Raw genomic sequence first — 7,500 nt, 5'->3', positions numbered from 1 at the left:
ATAGCACAAGAAGAGGGACCCTGCAGAGATGTTGTTGGAACCTCGGGGGCCTTGGATTTTTTTGTGACGGAACACAGGAAGCTGTGAGACAGCAGCGTGTGGTGGAAGCCAACTTGTGAAGACCCCGTCCAGTTCCTCGCTGGGCTCTTCAAGAGGACTTTGAGAGGAGCTCTGTGAGTCTTCCACTGCTGAACAAACAGCACAAGAATGTTCTCTTGCAGGAAGATGAATGCAAAAATGCAAAACATGCTGAGATGGACGACAACAGGACGCATTCAATTATCAATACAGTGGAATATGGAATCAAAACTACGAGCTTGATGGTTAATGTATGAATTATTGTTATTATTATTATCTTTTTTTGTTTTGTTTTGTTATTATTATTTTCATTTATTTTCATTTTGGATTTTCTCTACTTCATGTAAGCTTCTCTCAATTGATGTGTGTGTGAGTGTGTGTGTGTGGGTGTGTGTGTGGGGTGGGTGGGGGGTGGGGGGGATTGTTTTGTTTTGTTTTGTTTTATTTGCTTTGTCTCGTGTGTTTTGTTTTTCCTCTGTTTGGCTGGTGTTATTTTTGAAAAAAAATTCATAGAAATTAGAGGCGATCGGAAATGATCCATCGTTTTTTTTTATTATCGGTATCGTTTTTTAAAAATTATTATTATTTAATTTTTTTTCAATTAAATCCACATAAAAAACACAAGATACACTTACAATTAGTGCACCAACCCAAAAAACTTCCCTCCCCCATTTACACTCATTCACACAAAAGGGTTGTTTCTTTCTGTTATTAATATTCTGGTTCCTACATTATATATCAATATATATCAATACAGTCTGCAAGGGATACAGTCCGTAAGCACACATGATTGTGCGTGCTGCTGCTCCACTAATAGTACTAACCTTTAACACTTCATTTTACTCATTTTCATGAATTACTAGTTTCCATTTAACTGTTTTTATATTGTTTTACTTTCTTTTTTATTCAAGATTTTAAAAAAATAATTATTTATCTTATTTTATTTTATTAATTTAAAAAAAAAAGGACCATATCTTCACCATACCTGGTTGTCCAAATTAGGCATAATAATGTGTTAATTCCACGACTGTATATATAGCCGTATCGGTTGATATTGGTATCGGTAATTAAAGAGTTGGACAATATCGGAATATTGGATATCGGCAAAAAGCCATTATTGGACATCCCTAATAAAAATTAAAAAATTAAAAAAAAAACTACCAGCATGACGAGCACATTCACGCATACAAACGCCAGGGTTCCTTTATTGGTGGAAAAAATAATAAAGAGGCTTATTTGTGGTTGTCCATGCTACTTTAAAATGTATTAAAACAGGTTAAAATAAAACATGTGATACTATTATATAATAGAGAAACGGTTTGAAAACAACATCAGACAGCACGTTGCTACCCGGAATATAAAGACGCACGCACACAACAACACGTCTCCCTCGCATCCATTTAATTGTCAACATTTCACCGTCATAGCGTATTATCATATTTTATTGCGGGTCAGGAATGTTTTTAACATACGGTAAGAATCCACACTTTAATTAATTACTTTGTATCTTATCAGTATTTAGTTTGGTGACTTTTAGGCGCTCCTCTTCCGGTTAGCATTGACGTTAGCATTGACGTTCCGCCGAGCTTCCGCTTAGCAGTTAACTCCTAAATGTCAACAAAATAATAAATATGCTTATTTGTGGTTGTCCATGTTACTTTAAATGTATTGAAACAGGTTAAAATAAAACATGTAATACTTTTATAATAGAGAAACAACATGACTTGGACAGAGGCTGTGTTGGTGGAACTAATGTGACAGCACGTTGCTACCCGGAACATAAAGAAAGACGCACATAACCCGACTGAGTATTCCTCACATACATTTATTTGTCAACATTTCACCGTCATAGCGTATTATCATCTTTAGTCATGAATGTTTTTAACATACTTTATGAATCCACACTTTAATTAATTATTAATATTTAGTTTGGTGACTTTTAGGCGCTCCGCTTCCGGTTAGCATTGACGTTAGCATTCACGTTCCGCCGAGCTTCCGCTTAGCAGTTAACTCCTAAATGTCAACAAAATAACAAAGAGGCTTATTTGCGGTTGTCCATGCTACTTTAAATGTATTGAATAAGGTTAAAATAAAATATGTAAACTATTATAATAGAGAAACAACATGACTTGGACAGAGGCTGTGTTGGTGGAACTAATGTGACAGCACGTTGCTACCTGGAACATAAAGACGCACGCACACAACAACACGTCTTCCTCACATACATTTATTTGTCAACATTTCACCGTCATAGCGTATTATTATCTTTAATAGCGGGTCAGGAATTTGTTTTTAACATACGGTAAGAATCCAGACTTTAATTAATTATTAATATTTAGTTTGGTGACTTTTAGGCGCTCCTCTTCCGGTTAGCATTCATTGTCTGGTGAGCTTCCGCTCAGCAGTTAACTCCTAAATGTCAACAAAATAATAAAGAGGCTTATTTGTGGGTGTCCAAATTACTTTAAATGAATTGAAACAGGTTAAAATAAAACATGTGATATTTTTATAATAGAGAAACAGTTTGAAAACAACATGACTTGGACAGAGGCTGTGTTGGTGGAACGAATGTGACAGCACGTTGCTACCCGGAACATAAAGACGAACGCGCATAACAACCCGACTGAGTCTTCCTCACATACATTTAATTGTCAACATTTCACCGTCATAGCGTATCATCACTTTTCATAGCGGGTCAGGAATGTTTTTAACATACGGTAAGAATCCACACCTTGATTAATTATATTGTATCTTATCAATATTTAGTTAGGTGACTTTTAGGCGCTCCTCTTCCGGTTAGCATTGACGTTAGCATTCACGTTCCGCCGAGCTTCCGCTTAGCAGTTAACTCCTAAATGTCAACAAAAGAATAAAGAGGCTTATTTGTGGATGTCCATGTTACTTTAAATGTATTAAAACAGGTTAAAATAAAACATATAATACTATTGTAATAGAGAAACAACATGACTTGGACAGAGGCTGTGTTGGTGGAACTAATGTGACAGCACGTTGCTACCCGGAACATAAAGACGCACGCACACAACAACACTACTGAGTCTTCCTCACATACATTTATTTGTCAACATTTCACCGTCATAGCGTATTATCATCTTTGATAGCGAGTCAGGACATACGGTAATAATCCACACCTTAATTAATTATATTGTATCTTATCAATATTTAGTTTGGTGACTTTTAGGCGCTCCTCTTCCGGTTAGCATTCACGGCTTCCGCTTAGCAGTTAACTCCTAAATGTCAACACAATGTGTCAATAATTGCTTCTAGCTTGAGTAAGTACATCAACATTTGTTGAAACAATTGGTGAAATAAATTAAGACACTGTGCGTGTTCGAGTGCGGGCTACTAGTTGAGAAAGGGCAGCATTTTGAAGTGTTGTATTTGTTTGACCACAAGAGGGCAGCATTGCTCCATTTGAGGCGATCACTTACAGATAATATGAAATCAAAATAAGGTACTTTTTGATGCTATTTCAGTGACCAAAGAACAGAATGTGCGTCTGAATAATCGTCAACTTAAAATCATTTTGGGAATCACTTAAATACAACACAAAGAAAAAAAATAAAAAATAATAGCAAGCAGGGCTTGTCTACGTCCTAACAAGACCAAGGATAGCTCAGTGGATAAGACTGTTGACTTGGATTGAGTGGTACTGGGTTCGAACCCCACTCTAGTTGACATCATTTTGTTCCACCTCATCATACTTTACTGAGCCAAATGTCCTTGATTACATTTGTGTATGAAAAAAAAAATTCTCTCCACAAGACCCGGGACAGCTCAGTGGTTAAGACTGTTGAAGTGTGCTGGGTTTGAATCCTGTTTGGGTTGACATGTAATTTACAAAACTGCCTGGAGGCTTCAAGGTGACACATATTGTCACCTCTCCCATGTAATGTTCAAATAATTATTTAATAAACTTCTTTTTTTTTTATCCAATTACAATTAACCTATTTTATTTGAATTGTACCCAGTAGAGGTCATTGGTCAACGCTCTTTATTATTAACTTTATACTCCTATTCCCACCCACCTCAGGAATTACACTCATTCATTTTCACACACACACACACACACACACACACACACACACACACACACACACACACACACACACACACACACACACACACACACACACACACACACACACAGGTAACCCCTGAGGTGTCATCATTGACTATTTGACCATTTATTTTTTATTATTATCTTTAGTGTTGACTTAATTTTGCAACTATATGTTACTCAAACAACTAGCACATCTGTGTGGGGGAGAAGAAACACCCCACAACGTATGCCGTTTTGACGCCATACAGCCAAATGACCGATTCCACGTGTGGGGTTTGAACTCAGTACCCCTGTATTAGGAGCCCACAGTGTTGACCATTGAGCTATCCTGGGTCCCTTTAAGGTCTTTTCTTCGCTCATATACAAATGTAATCAGTCAACTATGATCGAGGTGAAAAAAACCCAAGATTAGAAACCAATCCCCTTCGAGTGAGAGCTAGCTGCCTTTACCACTCAGCTATCATTGGTCTTCTGGAGCCAAGATTTCGGGCCACAATGACATATTTAATTGAGAAACTGTCTCAGTAAACTATGATACAAAAAAAGTAACTCCTCCAGCCGGAGTTTACCCAGTCACTGCTCGGCCATGACTGGGATTTGAAACCAGTCCTCTTTGATTGGCAGCTAGCTGCTTTAACCACTCAGCTACCCTTGGTTAGCTGAATAACAGATTTTCGGGCCCCAATGACATATTTAAATGAGAACCTGTCTCAGTTAACTACAAATGGACGTGGAAAAAAACAATGACTCTTTTGGCTGGAGCCTTGTAACCTGACCGGGATTCGTACCTAGTACCCCTTGGTTCACAGTGTTAACCACTCAGCTACATATATATACCGTACATACTGTATATGTATATATACATATAAAAAAATTAACATTTATATCGTATATCTAAGGGCTGTCAAGTGATTAATTTGTTTTAATCAGATTAATCACACTCGAAATCTGTGATTAATCCTGATTAATCACAGATTATTTTTCTAGCATTTGTTTTATTATATATATTAGGGATGTCCGATAATGGCTTTTTGCCGATATCCGATATTGTCCAACTCTTTAATTACCGATACCGATATCAACCGATACCGATATCAACCATATACAGTCGTGGAATTAACACATTATTATGTTTAATTTGGACAACCAGGTATGGTGAAGATAAGGTACTTTTAAAAAAAAACTATAAAATAAAATAAGATAAATAAATTAAAAACAATTTGTTGAATAAAAAAGAAAGTAAAACAATATAAAAACAGTTACATAGAAACTAGTAATGAATGAAAATGAGTCAAATTAAGTGTTAAAGGTTAGTACTATTAGTGGACCAGCAGCACGCACAATCATGTGTGCTTACGGACTGTATCCCTTGCAGACTGTATTGATATATATTGATATATAATGTAGGAAGCAGAATATTAATAACAGAAAGAAACAACCCTTTTGTGTGAATGAGGAGGGAGGTTTTTTGGGTTGGTGCATTAATTGTAAGTGTATCTTGTGTTTTTTATGTTGATTTAATTTAAAAAAACAAAAAAAACCAAAAAAAAACCCGATACCGATAATAAAAAAAACCGATACCGATAATTTCCGATATTACATTTTAACGCATTTTAGGACATCCCTAATATATATATATATATATATATATATATTAGGGGTGTGGGAAAAAAATCGATTCAAATTCGAATCACGATTCTCACGTTGTGCGATTCAGAATCGATTCTCATTTTTTAAAAAATCGATTATTTTTTTAAATGAATCAATCCAACAAAACAATACACAGCAATATCATAACAATGCAATCCAATTCCAAAAGCAAAGCCGAGCCAGCAACACTCAGAACTGCAATAAACAGCAATTGAGAGGAGACACAAACACCACACAGAACAAACTAAAAGTAGTGAAACAAAAATGAATATTATCAACAACAGTATCAATATTAGTTACAATTTCAACATAGAAGTGATTAAAAATCCCAAAAATCTACTACTCTGCTTGCATGTCAGCAGACTGGGGTGGATCCTGCTGAAATCTATGTATTGAATGAATAGACAATCCTTTTGAATCGGGGGGAAAAAAATCGTTTTTGAATCGAGAATCGTGTTGAATTGAAAAAAAATCGTGACCCCCAAGAATCGATATTGAATGGAACCGTGGGACACCCAAAAATTCACAGCCCGAGTGAGAAGAATGATCTTATCAGACAGAAAATAAGCAAATATCAGCCTTAATTGAGATTTTTAATCTTACTTAGATTGCAGTTTTTGTAAAGTAAAGTAAAACAACCTGAAGTTGTCTTTATTTTTAAGTCATCATGCCATGATTTTACCAGTCCGGCCCACTTGGGAATAGATTTTCCTCCTAAAATGAGTTTGACACCCCGGCTGTAGGGATGTCCGATAATATCGGCCGATAAATGCGTTAAAATGTAATATCGGTAATTATCGGTATCGTTTTTTTTAAATTATCGGTATCGTTTTTTTTTTTTTTTTAATTAAATCAACATAAAAAACACAAGATACACTTACAATTAGTGCACCAACCCAAAAAACCTCCCTCCCCCATTTACACTCATTCACACAAAAGGGTTGTTTCTTTCTGTTATTAATATTCTGCTTCCTACATTATATATGAATATATATCAATACAGTCTGCAAGGGATACAGTCCGTAAGCACACATGATTGTGCGTGCTGCTGCTCCACTAATAGTACTAACCTTTAACACTTCATTTGACTCATTTTCATTCATTACTAGTTTCTATGTAACTGTTTTTATATTGTTTTACTTTCTTTTTTATTCAAGAAAATGTTTTTAATTAATTTATTTTATTTTATTTTATAATTAAAAAAAAAAAGTATCTTATCTTCACCATACCTGGTTGTCCAAATTAGACATAATGTGTTAATTCCACGACTGTATATATCGGTTGATATCGGTATCGGTTGATATCGGTGTCGGTAATTAAAGAGTTGGACAATATTGGAATATCGGATATCAGCAAAAAGCCATTATCGGACATCCCTACCCGGCTGTATGACATCATTTCTTCTCAAACAGAAACTACAATCTGATATATTCAAGAGTTTTATTAGATGGTCAAACTTCCGTTAACATTATTGGCATTGCAGCGCGTCCTGTTTGTTTTCTACAAGGAGAAAGAATATAAGGGCAGAACAACTGATGGGTTGTTGAGATGGAAAGAGACATCAACCCCTTGTATCATTTTGTCTACACGCCGCAATAATACACAATGCGTTTAAAATATGAAATAAGTTTCGCCGACCTGAGCTACAAGCAGATGGTGAGAGGAGGAATGAGGGAGATACAGATGAGTGT

General features: G+C 35.7%; 1 protein-coding gene across 1 annotated transcript in view; it reads right to left on the bottom strand.

Annotated features, from left to right (window-relative positions):
* Positions 1 to 7,235: 7,235 nt before the first annotated feature.
* Positions 7,236 to 7,500, bottom strand: part of LOC133643460 (ras-related protein rab7) — a 19,803-nt gene continuing 19,538 nt past the window's right edge. Inside the window, exon 6 of the mRNA XM_062038055.1 lies at positions 7,236 to 7,500. This exon is cut by the window's right edge and continues 808 nt beyond it. The gene's annotated coding sequence lies outside the window, so the exon portion shown is untranslated.

Source organism: Entelurus aequoreus, linkage group LG26 (assembly GCF_033978785.1).
Source record: "Entelurus aequoreus isolate RoL-2023_Sb linkage group LG26, RoL_Eaeq_v1.1, whole genome shotgun sequence".
Lineage (NCBI taxonomy): Eukaryota > Metazoa > Chordata > Actinopteri > Syngnathiformes > Syngnathidae > Entelurus > Entelurus aequoreus.
This window is presented reverse-complemented; position numbering and strand designations above follow the sequence as displayed.